Below are 16,571 nucleotides of genomic sequence, written 5' to 3'. Positions count from 1 at the left end.
CAACCCAGATTCGAGTCCTGGATTTCTGGTTTATTGATACAAAAGAAAAAAGCCATTTAACTTTGCTAAGTCCCAATTTCCTCATATACAAAATGAGTGGGATCAATTAGATATTTCTCAGGCTCATGCTAAAGCTAATGTTCCATAATTTGATAGATTTATTTAAAAAATATACCACCTCACAAATTTGCTTTAAATGTAATTGTTGTGTTTCATAAAAAGCCTAAAAGAGAACTAGAACAAATCTTTCTCTCTAAATATATATTTACAGAATTTTAAAAATATAATTCATAGGGTAGATTTATTTAGAATTTTTTGAGGAATGTACATAGTGTTTTTCAGAATGGCTGCACAATTTTGAATTCCCACCAATGTTGTAAGAGGGTTCCCCTTTTTCCACATCCTCAGCAACATCTGTTGTTTCCTGTGTTGTTAATTTTAGTTGTTCTGACAGGGGTGTTCTGACAGGGGTGATGATATCTCATCATAGTTTTGATTTGTCTCTCCCTGATGATGAGTGATGTTGAACTTCTTTTGTCTGTTGGCTATCTGAATGTTTTATTTGGAAAAATGTGTATTCATGTCTTCCGCCCATTTCTTAACTGGATTATTTATGGGAAGGGGTGTTGATTTTGAGAAGTTCTTTATAGATTTTGGATGCTAACCCTTTATCAGATATGTCATTGCAAATATCTTTTTCCATTCCATAGGCTGCCTTTTAATTTTGTTAATTGTTTCCTTTGCTGTACAAAAGCTTTTTATCTTTCTAAAGTCCCAATAGTTCATTTTCCCCTCTTTTATTCTCCCTGTCTCCAGATATGTGTCTAATACGAAGTTGGAATGGCCAAAGTGAAAGAGGTTACTGCCTGTATTCTCCTCTAGGATTTTGATGGTTTCCTGTCTCACATTGAGGTCTTTCATCCATTTTGAACTTACTTTTGTGTATGGTATAAGAAAATGGCTCAGTTTCATTCTTCTGGGTGTTGCTGATTTTCCCAGCACCATTTGTTGAAGAGATTGTTTTTTTCTATTGGATATTCTTTGTTGCTTTGTCAAAGATTTGTTGACTGTATAGCTTTGGGTCCATTTTGGGTTTTCTATTCTGTTCCATTGACCTATGTGTCTATTTCTATGCCTGTACCATACTGTCTTGATCACTACAGCTTTGTAATATAACTTGAAGTCCCAAATTGTGATGCCTCCAGATTTACTTTTCTTTTTTGGGATTGCTTCGGCTATTCAGGATCTTTTATGGTTCCATACAAATTTTCAGATTGTTCTAGCTCTGTGAAAAATGCTGTTGGCATTTTGATAGGGATTACATTAAATGTGTAGATGGTATTGGGTAATATAGACATCTTAACAATATTTGTTCTTCTATGAACATGGAATGTTTTTCATTTCTTTCATAAATGTTCTATAGATTCAGCATACAGATCTTTTACCACTTGGGTTAGGTTTATTTACAGGTATTATGGTTTTTGGTGCAATTGTAAATAGGATTGATTCCTTGATTTCTCTTTCTGCTTCTTCATTATTGGTGTATAGAAGTGCAACAGATTTCTGTACATTTATATTGTATCTGTGACTTTACTGAATTTGTGTATCAGTTCTAGCAATTTTTTGATGGAGTTTTTTGGGTTTTCTACATAGAGTATTACGTTATGTGCAACTAATGAGTGTTAGATCTCCTTGCCAATTTGGATGCCTTCTATTTTTGTTGTCTGATTGCTGAGTCTAGGATTTCCAGTACTATGTTGCATAACAATGGTGAGAGTGGCCATCCCTGTCTTGTTCCTGATCATAGAGGGAAAGCTTTCAGGTTTTCCCCCATTAAGGATGATATTAGCTGTGGATCTCTCATATATGGTTTTTATGATGTTGAGGTATATTCCCTATATTCCTACTTTGTTGAGGGTTTTTATCAAGAATGGATGCTGTAAATTGTCAAATGATTTTTGGGGAGCATCTTTTGAAAGGATCATGTGGTTCTTATCCTTTCTTTTAATCATGTGGTACGTCACTTTGATTGATTTGAGAATATTGAACCACCCTTTTAATCCAGGAATAAATCCCACCTGATTGTGGTGAATAATTCTTTTAATATACTCTTGGATTTTATTTGCTAGTATCCTGTTGAGAATTTTTGCATCCATGTTTATAAGGATATTGCCCTGAAATTCTCTTTTTTAGTGTGGCCTTTTTCTGGTTTTGGAATCAAGGTAATGCTAGCATTGTAGAATGAGCTTGGAAATTTTCCTTCCATTTCTATTTTTTAAGATTTTTATTTATTTATTCATGAAAGACAGAGAGAGAGAGAGAGAGAGAGAGAGAGAGAGAGGCAGAGACACAGGCAGAGGGAGAAGCAGGCTCCATGCAGGGAGCCTGACATGGGACTTGATCCTGGGTCTCCAGGATCACGCCCTGGGCTGTAGGCAGCGCTAAACTGCTGCACCACTAGGGCTGCCCTATTTCTTCTTTAATATTCATTCTTTAGTAGGATGTTCTCTAACCTCCATGTACTGATGGTCTTTCCAATTTTTTTCTTGTGATTAAGTTTCATAGTGTTATGGTCTGAAAATATGCATGGTATGATCTTCATCATTTTTTACTTGTTGAGTCCTGATTTGTAACCCAGTATTTAAATCTATTCTAGAGAATGTCTCATGAGCATCTGAAAAGAACATATATCCTGCTGCTTTAGGATGAAATATTCTGAATATATCGGTTACATCTATCTGGTCCGCCATGTCATTCAAAGTCATTGCTTCCTTGTTGATTTTCTGCTTAGGTGATCTTTCCACTGTTGTAAATGGGGTGTTAAAGTCCCCTACTATTATTTTATTGTTATCAATGAGTTTCTTTATGTTTGCTATGAATTGATTTATACTTTGGGTAAACTCAAGTTAGGGTGTAATTATTTGCGATTATTAGATCTTCTTATTGTATAGAGCCCTTTATTATGATATTATGCCCTTCTTCATCTCTTGTTACAGTCTTTGTTTTAAAATCTAGTTTGAAATAAGTATGACTACTCTGGGTTTCTTTTGACATCCATTAGCATGATAGATGGTTCTCTATCCCATACTTTCAATCTGGAGGTGTCTTTAGGTCTAAGATAAGTATCTTGTAAGCAGTTATACATATATTTACATTAATATATACATATATTCCACTTAAAAATCTGAAACATTAAAGTTTTAAAACCGTATATGATTGAAAAAAATATTAGACAGTAGATAGTTTCTCTAAACAGCACACAATTCCTGCAATATAAGGTTGAAAATATCAATAAATTTGATGCAGACCTGCGAGATCAGACAATTATAAGGAGTACTCTTCATTATTCACATAGAACACCTTTCAGAGTTTTGAAAATTTAAAAGGTTGAACTGCATAATATTAGTGTAAGTACAGGAAAGAAGTAGCTCTAATATGTACAATATTAATCCTTGAGGGAGATAATTTTTTTAAACAAATTTCAAATATTTTTACTTCTAGGATTTTTATTTACTAGATATACATGCACACATGCACAAAACTTACAAGGCAAATAAACCAAAACAATAAAGGAGAAGAAGGAAATAAAACAGAAAGAAAAAAAAGAATTGAGGGAAACTAAAAATCTAGCAGTAGGTATTTGGTTACATCAACCAAACTGCTTATATAAATGCATTATTATTCCACCATCAAACGGGTAAAAAGTAAAGTCAAAATGCGTGTGCTGAATGGGGCAAATCTCCAAAATGTACCATATTTCATTGATTTTTAAGACACATTTTTACATATATTAACATATCTGAAGTCTAGATAATCTCATAATCCGATTTCTAGGGGCAGTTTTATTTCCTGCACAACAAAACATCAGACTCAAATTTGTGCAATGGTTGTAAGCTGACTTGAAGAAAGTTCCAGAGACAACTATTTGGTTTCTAGAAATTAATAGAGTACTCACCTCATCTCTCAGGGCTTGGTTAGTGAACTTGACATGTTTTGGAACATTCAGGAAGTGGGCTGTCCCCCACTTGGGCTGCTATAACAAAATATCACAGGCTCAGTGGCTTATAAACAGCAGAAATTTATTTTTCACAGTTCTTGAGGCTAGAAATCTGAGAGCAGAGTGGCACATGATTATGTTCTGTATCTGATGAGAGCCTGCTTCCTGGTTCATAAATGGCTGTCTTCTACCTATAATCTTACTTGGCAAAGGGATAAGTCAGCTCTCTGAGATCTCTTTTACAAGGGCACTAATTTTAACGATGATGGTTCCACCTTCATGACCTAATCACCTTTCCAAAGCCCCATCTCCTAATACCATCACCTTGAGGATTAGGATTTCCATATACAAATTTTGGAGGGACACAAGCATTCAGAACTTACCAAAGGCCATTGGGTTTTGTATATTTTCATGGCTTCTCTTAAGAATATTGCTAAATCAAGGGCTTGATAGAACATTAATATTATGAGACAAAATACAGACTTTGATGACTACAAATTGAAAAATGATTTCAAGTGGTTGGTTTTTGAACATGAAACTTCAGTAAATCTTACCCAATGTATTTTACTTGAATTTTCCTTTTTTAATGGATGCACAAGATGGTTAGTCTTTATAAATATATGTTCAGTTAAAACTGAAAGGATGCATGTATTTTTTCTGAAAATAGTATCCTAAAAATAAAAAATATGCATTATAGTTTAAGTAGAAACATTTTTCTTTCTCATTGGAATATAAACTAATGGTACATCTTTCAATAGATGGTGTCTTAGAGGGTATAAAATATGGTATTGTTAGGTGAAACAAGAGGGTAATACAAAACAGGGAAATCATATATTCTTATTTCTATGGGAAAGACTAAAAGAGAATTGATTTATGTGTATACTGCATGGAAAGTATCTGAAAAAATGCAAAAGTTACAGTTAAAAATGTGGACTGGAACAGAAATTGGAAGTAGGAGTTTTTTAATCCAATTTCCTTTTATATTTTTTCTTTTTGCCACATGCAATTTTCATAACAATAAAATCAGATTATCTTCACACTCCTACAGAAATTCTTCAATAAAACCCAATGTTACAGAAAATATTGATAAGATCATCTAAATTATTATGATTACAAAGATTTACATAGTATTTCTTACTGTCTCAACACCTTTATATTTTCAGCTTATATTTTGGAGAAATTTTAAAATGAGGCATTAATACTTGCGTGAATTGCATAACTACAATATTCTACTCCACTCTATCTCCTTTTTATCTCATAGGTTTCCCTTCTTATTGCTGTCCCATGATCTTTTGATTGTTGCAATTTCTCATATATGTATGTTAAATAGAATGGTAGGTGTGACTGTTTACTCAATATTGACTCAGGAAAAAAGATGAATTTTTCTCAGTACTTTTTTGCCCAAACAGACAATAAGAATGTCTTCTTTTTTAAAGAGGATTATTTACAGTGGTTCGTGAATATGCATGTAAACAATTAATTATACAAATGGTTATTAAAGTGAGGATGTTAATTTGTGAACAATTGAAAACTAATGATTCCAGTACATCATATTTGTAAACAGCATTGCTTATACCAAAAAAGTGCTGTATATTGCTGTATATTATTCCCTGACTATTTAAAACACAGTATATGACTAAGTATATTATTTAATCATATAGTAATGTATCAGTGTGGACTATATTTTTTGTAACATTTATTTTATAAAACTCCAGTGCCCTATATCGGTTCATCATTACATCATGAGCCTTGCATATTTATGAAGATTCATTTTTAACATTTTTCTGGACTCTAGTAGCACCAATACAATGTTATTACTGTAATTTTAGGAAAGCTATGGGACAAAGGAACAAAGTGAAATTAACCAATGTACATGAGGATATATCTTGTTAGCCATTGCAAACTTGAGTGCCTAAAGATACATCTACTTTCATCTATCAATGTGCCAAAATGCATATCAGTGTATGTTACAATCCAAACACATGCACACACAAGTAGCATTTGTTTTGTCTCTTTCTCTTAATTAGCTAGCCATAAAAATCATATTCATATTTTGCCTTAAGAATTTAAGAACATCAACCTCAAGGGTCATGTATTATGTTATTTAATGTGGTCTAAGATCTGATTATTAAAAAGGAAAAACAAAAGACAACAACAACAGAAGTCCCACTAATTTCCAGGAGACATAAGACTAGGTAAATACCATAGTCAGTAGGGAAATAAGTATTACCATGCAATATTTTACCACCTCTTACTAAATGAAACTTTCATTGCAAAGACTATTAATTACTTTTAAGCTTTACTACATTGAGTTTAGAATTCAGTTGACATAATTGGCTTTTACATATATTAAATAGAAAATTCAAATTAATAAATTTTTTAAAATGTTTTATTTATTTATTTATGAGAGACGGCAGAGAGAGGCAGAGACATGGGCAGAGGGAGAAGCAGGTTGTCGGTAGGGGGCTTGATGTGGGACTCAATCCCAGGACCCCAGTATCACACCCTGAGCCAAAGGCACTCAACCACTGAACCACCCAGGAGTCCCTAAATTAACAAATATTTACTGAATCCTTAATAAGCAAAAAAGTCTATGAAGCATAATGGGAGAAATAAAGAAAACAAAAAACTAAAAGCTAATTTAGAAATATGTTCTTATGTACCATCTGTTATTTGTGTTGTTTTCATAGTTGTAGAAATACATGTCAGTACGATGCTATTCTTTCTTTTTTAACCCTGTTATCAATAATAGAGGATAGTGTTATGGAAGCTAGAAGACAATTTAATTGTAAAATTAAGTTTGTTTTGCTCTGTATGTAGTAACTAATTCATATAGTGATAGGAAGGAATCACAGCATGGTTTTCATATAATGCTCAAATATTGCTAACACAAATAATATTGTTTATACTTACCTGATAAGATATAATAAAGAGGTTTTTAAAATTTATAGGTAACTCTAAAGAAAAACAAAATTCAAATCATATGTGATAAGCCTGAAATATGAAATCACATAATTGAAGCCCTAAATAGTTTATTATTGAATTTTTAAAACATCAGTCAAGATATACCCTTCTTCCTGTAACAAGCAGGGCAATTTCTGTGAATCTTAAGATCTGATCTGGTTATCAGTATTTTAAGGGAAATATCCAACTGCCTGAGGTCTGTAATGTAATTAGACACGTTAGTGCTCTTTAATTTAGGAGTAATTTTCATGAGAAAATAGAACTTTTGAAAGCTATATAATTTCAGTAACTTTGAGTCAGTTGATTAGCATAAATGCATTTTGAGTTCTAATTCCTATGTGAAGTTTTTGAATGATCTCTCTAGATAGAATATGTAATAAGTATGCCTTCTTAAAAGAGGTAAAGCTGGCCTCTTCACTGAAGTAAGTAGCCTACAACAGTGATGTAAGTCAATGACTTCATTTGTCAAAAGTGAGCTTTTTCAGATACTAGATTAATAAATAATTTTGTGACTACCATTAGAGTATTGACAACATATTTCAGCTTCCAATTTATTTAAAATTAAAATAAATAAAACTAGTATTTAGTATTTAGGAAATACTAAAGCAATAATATATGATAGAATTTTAAAAGCTTCTTTTTTTTTTAAAATGCTTCTTAATATGCCAACAGATTGTTGAGTAGAAAGCATGTTAATTTTTAAGAATATTTCATAATTAAAGATAAGTGCTTAATATAATTATTCCTAATGCTTACTTATATTTTTAAATATATATTAAATTATAAATCCTAAGGAATTGTTATAAAATGGCCAAATATTTTATAAATGTTATGTAATTATTCTTTTAAAATAATATTTAGTATCATATCATAAAAATTGATACTTGGTCAAAATAAATACAATATATCTTTACAATTCTTTATACTAGTGACAACTTAAAATTATATCATGTGATAGCTTTACCTACTAGTCAACTTCAATTTTAGTGCTTATTTGAAAGGGAGACTTAAATATTAATGGTGAAAAATCTTGGTCTTCCTATATGTAATTGTTAATGTAGTCCCTGGAAATTTGTTTCTGGGAAAATAAGGCCATTTCAGTAAATATTTAGTTATAATTGCATCAAAAGAATAAAATACCTATGAATAAATTTAATGAAACAGGTAAAAGAGCTGTATATTGAAAACAAGATGATAATAAGGAAATTGAAGAAAACACAAACAAATGGAAAGATATTCCATGCTCACAGATTAGAAGAATTAATATTGTTAAAATGTCCATACCACTGATACATGCAACTGTTGAATTACTATATCATACACTTGAAACTAATATAACACTGTATGTTAACTATAATAGAATTAAAATTTAAAGAGAAAATAAATACATAAAATGTCCATACACCCAAAGCAATATATACAGATTCATTCAAAATCCCTATCAAAATTTCAATGATATTTTTCACAGAAATAAAACAAACAATCCTAAAATTTGTATGGAACCACAGAACACCCTGAATAGTCAAAGCAATCTTAAGAAAGAAGAGTAAAGCTGGAGGTATCACATTCCCGATTTCAAACTATATTACAAAATTATCATAATTAAAACAGTGTGGCATTGACATAGACCAGACACATAGATCAAAGGAACAGAATAGAGAATCCAGAAATAAACCTGCACATATATGGCTAATTACTTTATGACAAAGGAATAAGACCTGAAACTATAAAACTCCTAGAAGAAAACATAGGCTTGATGTAAGTCTGGGTGATGATATTTTCAATCTGACACCAAAAGTAAGAGCAACAAATCCAAAAATAAACAAGTGGGACTACATCAAACTAAAAAGCTTCTGCACAGTAAAGGAAACTATTAAGACAATGAAAAGAAGACCTACTTAATGACAGAAAATATTTGTAAATCATATATCTAATGAAGAGCTAATATCCAAAATATATAAAGAACTCATACAACTCAGTTACACAAAACAATCCAATAAAAAAAAAAAAAACGGTTAAATCTCAACAAATGTTTTCCAAAGAAGACATACAAATGGCTAATGGGTACGTGAAAATGTGCTCAAATCACTGATCCATCATCAAGGAAATGCAAAATCAAAACCACAATATGATACTGTCTCACATCTGTTAGAATGGCTATTATCAACAAGACATAACAAGTGGGGTATTTTTCATTACAAAAAAGAATAAAATCTTGCCATTTATGACAACATTTATGGACTTAGAGGCCATTATGCTTTCTAAATGAAGTAAGTGAAACTGAGAAAGACAAATACTGTAAATCTCTTTTATGTATGCAATCCAAAAAAAAAAAAAAAAGCTCATAGCTACAAAGAACATAATGGTAGTTGAAAGAAGGGGGTGGGAGAAATGGGTGAACTGCTTTCATTTTTAGCTTATATAAATTGGATACAACCTTTTAAAATCCACTTAAGAGGAAAATTTAGTGAATTAAGAAAAACAATGATTATAAATTATATTCAACTGAATATCAGTGTCTATCATTTTGCATATGAAATGGTAAATATTGAAGGGAAACCAATCTACTTTCAATAAAAGTTTACTTAATTTGGGTTAGATTTTACTCTCTGGAGTTGCTCTTCATAGCACCTTACGATAAACTTAATTATGCAAAACAACTAGATGAGCAATTTGATTTCAAAGACTTTCATCAGTATAGTTTTCTAAGGTACTAGTTTTGTCTCTAATTGAAGCACTAAACTTCCTGCACTTTTTCTCTTTCTTTTTGCCATTATGCTAAGGATATATAATTTCTGCTGATTTAAGTATCTTATGTCAGGGCAGTAAGTATGCAATTAGCTTTAGTTTAAGTGGTAGCAGCATGCTATAAATAAGATTCTTAATTGTGTTTGCAAGATTAAAATTCAGCCTCATTGTTTGTTCCCTTTATTTCTTTGGTGGCATTGTGGTATATTCACATTGCTACCTCTAAATGAATGTCAACTTGTTTTACCTCGACTGCAGTAGATCGATACTTCATTAGGCTGAATTGTCTTGTGCCCATGCAACCTTGAAGCTGTGGCTTAATTACCATCCGTATTATGCAGTGGCTCAGAGAGCTGTGCTCAGCTGTGTCAGTTTTGAAAAAAAAATTTTTTTTAAAGCCATGGTGCTACCTATATCTTGGAAAACAGGACCCCTTGTTTTAAAAAAATGGTAATATTTGATAAATTAAGCATTAATGATTTTTAAAAAGTCCTTGAAATGCACAAATATAAGTTCAATTTCGAAACTTTATTATTTTACAAAACTCTTTGAAAGGGAACACAATTCTCATGATCAAGCCATTGTGCAGTTAAGATAATTTAAAACTAATGGCAAAATTGCATTCATATGAAAGAGAAGAGGGGGAAAGTGCAGTCAAATGGCAATCATGACAAATGACATCTCTTGTCCAAGAGTCATTTTTCCTCACTAGACTGATTTGTCATCCTCACTTTTGACATTTTTCATCCTGCTATGAAATCACACTGACAGAATAAGATATTTCTAGACTTAACAGCAGGCCACAGAAGATGGTTTTGTGCCTCCATTTATTTTTTGGTTGGCTGTTTCAATTTTTATTTTCAAGCAGCTAAAGTCTGGACATACAAAACTTAGTTCTAACAAAATATTATCAGTTAAACAACTCCATGGAAGAAGACAATTTTAAAATAAAATGTAAAACGATATGTAATATTGCTTAATGGACAATGAATCTCTCCACTGGTCACATTAAAATGTACCAAAATACCAAAAGTTGTGTTTGGCATGGTGTTTAATGAATCATTTAATAGTCCAGCAGCTTATGCCAAAGTCCTAGAATTGGAACAGTCCCATGGAAAAATAATCAAAACAAGGAGATTGTTCATCACCTCACAGAGCTACTACATTTAGATGAGAAATTGGCCTTAGAATTTGTATTAGTTTCCTAGGGCTATTAGAACAAAGAACCACAGAATCATAGCTTGAAACTGCAGAAATTTATTGTCTCACAGTTCTGGAGGCTAGATATCTGAAATTAAGGTGTTGGCAAAGCTATTTCCCTCTCAAACTTGTAGGGGAATCTTTCTTTGCCTCCTCTTAGCTTCTGCTGGGCTGCCAGCAATCTTTGGCATTCCTCCAGTCTTTCTGCAGCCTACAGGCAAATTTTAGGGTTAAAACAGCTGCCTGAGCTTGAGTTTGAAAGGATTTCTTCTCTTCCCTTCTTTGCTTTTTTCCTTTCCTTCCTTCCTTCCTTCCTTCCTTCCTTCCTTCCTTCCTTCCTTCCTTCCAGAAATATATACTGAAAAACTACTATATGCCAGGAAACTAAGCTAATATTAGGAACATTTGGATCCATAAGAATTTTCCTTTCAGTACATCACAGTCTACAGGTGGGGAATTGGTAGCAAACAGTACATGAACTACAAAGATTCTCTAGAACATGTTTCTCTGTGCCAGCAGGCATATAAATCACTTGAGAATATTCCTAAAATGTAAATTCTGAGATAATAAGTCTGTTTTGGGGCCCAGATTCTGCATTCAAAACAAATTTCCAGGTGATGCCAATGGTAGTATTCTGTGGACACAATTTGAGTAGCCATGTTAAAAGGCATGAACAGAAGAAAAAGGATGAACTCTAGGTAAAGATCTGGAAAAGTCCTAAAGAATATGGTTTCATGTAACCTGCACAATAAAGAATCAATGTTAGAACAGAGCAAAACATTGCCAAAGGTAAATAAATGTGCTGAAAAAGTGACCTAAATGGCAGTGTGATGGAAGTGAAGATCCCAGAGTGATTGGGAAGAGGATGATAGATTGATAGAGGAGTTGCAGCTTTGCAGGCCAGGTTATAGAACATAAGCATAACCGTAGACAATGGAGAACCAGAGCAATATTACACAGGGTAGCCTGGTGTCAAGGCAAGATCTAGTAGCAAGAATCTGAGTTCACCAGACAAATATTTACTGATTGGCTGCTAGGTGCTGGGTACTGTTCATTTGCAAAGCACTAGTGAGCAAGACCAAGTCTCTACTCTACTGGAACTTGTGTTCTAATGGGAAGGTATAGTCTTAAGAAGGCAAATTATCTCTCTTTTTTTTCAAAACAGGGGCACCTAGGAATAAGATGAAGTAAAAATGCTGAATAAACGGAAAAATATAGGACACCAGAGTGGTGTCTCCACCTAAAAATAAAACAGACAAATACATCTGTATATATCAAGACGAAATACATACTTCTGGTGAAGTCTGTATATTACTTGGTCATGATTCTTAGAATATTAATGTAGATGAAAAGATAAAGCAATCAACTCTAGACTAAGCAAAAAATATTATAAAAATTAAATGTAATCATTGTACACTACATGACTTAACTGTCTATATGATGTATATAATGATAATATAAACATGATGACTGATTTAAGCCAAAATTTTGAGGATAAGAGTTAGAAGGATTTGGTAAATGTAAGAGATCTAATTTTTTATTTTAAATTTTAAGAAGTCAAATGATCTCCTCTAAAGCAAAAAAAAAAAAAAAAAAAAACGAAAAAGAAAAAAATCAAGAAGTAATAGAATTAACAGACTATTTGCAAATATGGAGCTAAAGACCAAAAGAAGCAGATTGAGAGGGATTGATACTGGGGATGAAAGTGGAGCAGGGTCCTATTACTTTTCACCATAAATTATTTGAAATGTAAATTGATGTGTCTTTGTTACCTTGAAAATAATAGTAATGGAATGTTGCTGGTCACAACTTTGGAAGTTCCCTGGGGAGATAAAATCTGAAATTCCTCACCTGCAAAGAAAGACCAAAGAAGAGGCAGGCGGTGACAGATTGGTAAGTGGCAGTTTTAATAAGGGAACTTGCAGAGGAGGCTTGTCTTGGGCAACTGCAAGATGAATGGTACTCCTCACCCACATACCAGAATCTTAAAAGCTTATACAAAGACCTTAACTGGGTTTAGCCATGTTATCAGTCCAGATGGTCTCCACACCGTGTTACTCTATCAAGGCTGTGTCCTTGAAATGGCCTCTAGTGTGAGACTAGGATGGCATCACCTTCTAAGCACAGAGGAGGGGGTGGGGGGGGTGCAGGGAGAAAGGCATTAGAAACCTCTGACTGTCCCAATCCAACTCACAGGTCAACTGGTGGTCGCATCCTCTAGATGACTGCTCCAATACATGTTTTGAAAATCTTGTATACCAACTACAATATAAGGAATTAAGGTAAAGCCTATCCAGCTAGGCAGGCAGAAGAGTTTCACCACTCTGAAGGATGAAGGAAGCAGCTCTGTCAGAAGTCAGGAAGAAAGGGCTTAAACCTTCATGCCAACAAACACAGGAACTCTGTAACCAAAAAGAGATTGGGTTATGGGTGGGGAAGAAGGAATGCCCAATGGACTTGAAGCATTATTGAGAAAGAGGGGAGAATGATTCTGGAGAAGTTTATAAAGGTAGGTGGGGCAAGACAATTTATGGCATTGGTGCTCATACTGCTCATATCTGAAAATCAAGAGGAAGACATCAAACCTTAAGCCAGAGGCCGGCAAGTGATATATCAGATTCTTGAGAGAGAGAGAGAGAGAGAGAGAGAGAAACTCCAGTAGCAGTAGCATGATCAGGAAGTGGTTGCTGTGTTTTAGGATAGAGATGATGGGGCCTGGACCAAGTAGGTGCTAACAGAGAGGCAGAAAAGTAGTCGTGGAAGGTCTATTTTAGAGGTTGAAACTGCAGCATAAGCACAGATGAAAAAATGAAAGCTAAAAGGGAGGAAATGGTAGGAACACCAAGGATGTCCAGATTCAAAAGACATTTGGGAAAGAGAATTTACAGAGCTGGTCACTAAACAGGTATTGAAAATAGATGTAAAATTAGAGGTTGCCTCAGATGCTTTCTAGCTTTGGATCTTGGCAGGGGCTGGTAGATTGTCCCTCTTTGAAATATTAGAATAGATCCAAGGAAACTTGAAATGTGTTTTCTTAATAAAAAGTAGATATTTCACTAGGAATATTTTGATACCAATAAGTGCTGAAGCCACACAGTAATTTTTTTTTTTGAATTGTTTTACAGTTTTCAAATGTCAGACTATTTCAAAATAGTTGGAAACTATTTTGGTTAAATTTGGCATTCTTGAACTAGTGCTCGGGTTGTTAAAATGTTATTTAGCAGTAGGATCATTTTTCTCTTTGTCTCATGGGCTTATGAAATGAAAATGAGTGTGCCAAACTTTTTTCTTAGGTCACACAATCCAGTTTTGTACACTTGCCTTGCAGTTCTTCAAGTCTACCTTTTCTACACGCAGCTCACTTTTAATTCAGCCTCTCATTCTACTTGCTCCCAAATATTATGGGATTTTGCTCACTGATCCTTTTATTCTTTTCCTCTTCTTCCTCTTGAGTATGGACTGTCTGGATGGGGCCACCTACTTCACCATGCCATCAAACATCTTTTATGCTCATACAGAAGACTGCAAGAGTTTATGAAATTCCTTATGGTGAGTTTTGACTAAAGATTCTTTTCTCTGTAACCGTGAAATATGCTTTTGGAAACCGTCTCTGTGTGTGTGTCTGTGTATGCCTGTGGGTTTTAATATATATATTTTTATTTTCTGTTCTACATATTAGAAACTGGTCAAAGCCCTTGTGTTTATTCGACATCATTGGTCTTATGCAATGTGTCCTAAAATAAAAGTTAGAGACTTATTCCAAAAGTCTGTTTCTCTTAAATGAACAAGTGCCTTTTCTGGAACATTTTCACTTCTTTTAACCAAATTGTTAACACTTTCAGAGATAAGTGGACCTTATAAGTAAAATTCACTTTTTCCTAAAATCACTTAACTGACTGAAGCACCTATCTGCTTCATTTAATTGCTTATTTATTCCAACATTTCTTTATATTTTTTGTATATATCCTCTGTGTCAGAGGAGTTATCCTTTGAAGCTATTACAGTATACTACCCAGATTCTACTTTAGGACACTATTGCCCCTTTACTCTTAATCCTCTTTTGTTTTTTTGCTTCTGAGTATGTAGAATTTATGGTATAAAAAGATTTAGCTTATTTGTCTTTTAAATTATATTTTTAAGTTTTTCTTTTTGTTTCTGTGATGTTATGGCACCTGGTAATTATATACCTTACCATTATGTCATCTGGTTTCATTAATATAAACACTAATTATATTTATCCTGTACCTCTCAAGGAAAAGTCCATGCCTTTTAACCCCTCACAGTTTCTAGAACATTCTGTGTTGTTGATTTGTTATATTTACATTGAATTTGATTACATTTTTCTTCATTCTCCACAGTTGCTATCCTTAACATTCAATTGTAGCATAAATATTCCATATAAAAGTATTTTTTTCATAAAAATAGATCCACATTTATATATATATATATCCTTCTTCTGGTATCACTTCAGGCAGTATCAAATAATTCTCTGAGCATATATCTTTTACCAGTTTTAGAATTAATGTACTAATATAAGAAGAAAAGACTGGCTTTTATATAACTTTTATTGGCTTCAATTAAAGGAGAATAGAACAATAAACTGGATAGTCATTTCTTATAAGTGTAGTTTATAATTAAAGAATATTTTGTAAGAATTGATTTCTTTAAATAGCTTCTGATTTTTCTGTCACAGTCTAGAGAACATAGTTGAAACTTTATTACATTTTGTTGGCTAAAAAAATATATTTTTTAATTATATTGATTATCAGGTGAAATCTGTCACCCATTCTCATATTTAAATAAACAATATAATTAATATAGTCATTATTATTGTTTTAGTTAATACCCATTAAAATTATTTGTCATACTGGTGGTTAAAGACTAAACAATTTATTGGGGGATAAAATTATAAAAGATTATTTTTAAAGATGTTATTTATTTGGGACAGAGAGAGAGAAAATGAGGAAGGAGGAAAGGCAGAGGAAGAAGGAGACTTCCTGCTGAGCAGGCAGCACAAGGACATGGGACCTGATCCCGGACTCTGGGATCATGACCTGAGCTGAAGGTAGATGCTTAACTGACTGAGCCACCCAGGCACCCCAGATAAGAACATTTTAAAAAGGAAAATCTTTGAGGCACTGCTGTAATTTTACTAGGCCATGTAGATCTACTCTTAACTCCCTCGTGGTATCATGTGCATTTAGGACATCTCAGATTCACTGTAACTGCATGCAGGTAAGGAAAGTCACAATAATAATGCCAACATTTCCAGGTTCTTAATTTTTTTTCAGTGTTTGCAGGCAGTGAGTCCCATGTAAGGTAGCTGCTTTTCTTCATTGTTGTGTCAGTAGTATCTTGTATTTACTAGGTGCTCAGTGCTTATTGTTTAAAATGATGATGAAAAGAACCTTCAGAAGGTTCCTTTGCCATCAGCCCCTCCTCCTGTCTTTCATTGCTACATTAAGACTTTTTGAAGCCTCAACCACTCATCATATACCACCTTAGACTTAAATTCTAAACTAATGCTAATACCATATGAAATCTAAAACTTACATTTAAGATTGAAATTAAAAACAAACTTTTCATGTTCCTCCTTTATTTTAGGTAAGATAATCTAAGATTTTATTTTAGGAGGGAGTTGATATGTCCAAAACTGGCTGAT

The sequence above is a fragment of the Nyctereutes procyonoides genome, unplaced genomic scaffold (assembly GCF_905146905.1).
Source record: "Nyctereutes procyonoides isolate TBG_1078 unplaced genomic scaffold, NYPRO_anot_genome, whole genome shotgun sequence".
In the NCBI taxonomy this organism is placed as follows: domain Eukaryota; kingdom Metazoa; phylum Chordata; class Mammalia; order Carnivora; family Canidae; genus Nyctereutes; species Nyctereutes procyonoides.
Note: the sequence above shows the minus strand (reverse complement) of the source record.